The 2,500-nt window shown below is 33.6% G+C and overlaps 1 protein-coding gene across 2 annotated transcripts in view; it reads right to left on the bottom strand.

The window, feature by feature from the left end:
- Positions 1 to 2,500, bottom strand: part of LOC144978456 (uncharacterized) — a 548,967-nt gene that overhangs the window by 539,027 nt on the left and 7,440 nt on the right. The window lies entirely within an intron of this gene.

Here is a 2,500-nt window from a genome sequence, read left to right as displayed (position 1 = left end):
AATAATAATAATAATAATAATAATAATAATATTATTATTATTATTATTGTTATTATTACCCAAGATATAAATTGAATTTGTAGATAAAGAGGAATGTACCAGCTGGTTTGCTGGATCCGTTACAATTTAATGATTCCAGATCTTGATTACAAACGATAGCACACAGTTATAAATAAATAATATGTTGCATAAAACGTGTGCTATCAAGTCCCAGATATATCTAGACTACCACTAGATATATCAGACATGCCTATGCCCACTTGAATCTTTTCAATCTCATAATTTTAGGAGATGAAAATTCTATTCAATATAATGAATTAGCTTTTATAACAAACAATTTACCCTCACTACGGAATTTAAAAATAACCTCAAAATCCTTAAATTTATGTAAAAAAAAACCCAATAAAGATAAGTATTGAATTGTAAGCTTCAATTTATAAGACAAAGACAGATACTGTTCTTTCATCGTGTTTTGTTGAAAAAGGGGAAACCCGAAACGCTCACAGTATCAGTTGAAATTAGTAAGATAAACCAAAAAATGGTGAACTAGCTCCAAGAGAATAGCAGAAACAGTTTCTCAACGGTTAAAAATTATGTGTGAACAGAGTATCGGCAAGTGCTTTTGTCCGATTTACGAAATAGAAACCAGGATAAGCTCCGGATCAATATGCTGAATGGCTCTGAAGGACTTTATATAGATAGTATGCAGATGACGTCACTCGGGCCTTTGTTATTGTTTTTGCCATCCGCGTTTGTGAGTTGTTCTCACTAAACTTTATTAACCAGACTATAAAAGTTCATGGTTACACAGAGTTTGTGTGTTGGTCCGTTATACTTCCGGATGGCAATGTTGTGAACTCCTTGGCCAAGTGCATTCTATCTATATATAAATTATGCCTTCTCCGCCACGACACCATAAGACATCGTCGCCTACGCATTCCACGAAGGAATATAGATAACTCATCAAACAAGATGTCTGATGCCAACAGGAATCATCCATGTTGTCTAAGTGAGCAAATTGGGGGTTCCTTGCTCAAGAAAAAAAACCCGAAAGTGCCTGAAACGGGGCTCGAACCCGGGTCCTTCCGGGTCACAATGCAATGCCTTAACCACTCGGCCACTTCGCCCCCCATATATATATATATATATATATATATATATATATATATATATATATATATATATATATATATATATATATATAATATATGTGTGTATGTGTGTGTGTTTGTGTATGTATCCACACATCTTTTGCTTGGCTCATGAACGTTAACGTTATTACATCTATAAAGACAGCATGTGAAATGAAATTACATGCAATTCATGTCAAATAATAACTAGACATCGGGCAGGTTATTTCGGGCTTTGTCGTCTACTGGGTTTACTCTAGAACAACACGTTTTTAAATATTAGGCCAGAAAAATTATTATTATTATTATCATCATCATCATCATCATCATCATCATCATTATTATTAGTAGTATTATCATTATTATTATTATTATTATTATTATTATTATTATTATTATTATTATTATTATTATTATTATTATCATTATTATTATTATTATTATTGTTATATTTATTTTCATTATTATTAAGATTATCATTATTATTTCTATCATCATCATCATCATTGTCATCGTCATAATCAACATTATTGTTATTTTTTGAAATCCTACGCTTTTATTATTACAGGACTTTATTATTGTGTAAAATCACCACTATATTTCACCATTAGTCCTACCTTTCTCAGAGCAGGCTATTGTCTGTTACTTTGATTCAATTAAATATTTTTATTTCAACATTTCTTTGATTTGTCCTTTGCATCTTTCTTCCTATTCTTTATTTTTACTTCTACTTTTATTTAAGGAAAATCAAAAAGAAATACATTGGCGATTTGTCGTGATCACCTTGAAATATTATTGTCCAAGCTTAGTTTAAACAATAGATATTTGTGTGGTTGTCTTTTGAATGTCCATCGTTATCATTATTTCAATATAGAAACATTACAAAACGATTATACAAACCATTTGTTCTTCAATCATTTTATTTTTTGTGAAAGAGGGAGGTAGTGAGTGAGTGTGTGTGTGAGTGTGTGTTTGTGTGTGTGTGTGTGTGTTTGCATGTGCCTGAGAGAGAGAGAGAGAGAGAGAGAGAGAGAGAGAGAGAGAGAGAAAAGAAGAGAGAGAGAAAAAGAAGAGAGAGGAAGAAGAGGGGGGGCGGGAGAAAAAAGAAGATGAGAAAGAAGAGAAAGAGAGGAAGAGAAGAAGAGAGAGAGGAGAAGAGGGAAGAGGGAGAGAGAGAGAGAAGAGAGGAGAGAGAGAGAAGAAGAGAGGGGAAGAGGGGGGGGGGGGGGGGGGGGGCAGAAACAAAGAAAGACTGACAGAAAGGAAGAGAAAGAGAGGAGAGAGATAGAGTCAGAGAGATATAGAGAGGGAGAGAGAGGGAGAGAGAGAGAGAGAGAGAGAGAGAGAGAGAGAGAGAGAGAGAGAAAAGA

The sequence above is a fragment of the Berghia stephanieae genome, chromosome 8 (assembly GCF_034508935.2).
Source record: "Berghia stephanieae isolate SIO BIC M18660-M18661 chromosome 8, UCSD_Bste_1.3, whole genome shotgun sequence".
Taxonomy (NCBI): Eukaryota; Metazoa; Mollusca; class Gastropoda; order Nudibranchia; family Aeolidiidae; genus Berghia; species Berghia stephanieae.
This window is presented reverse-complemented; position numbering and strand designations above follow the sequence as displayed.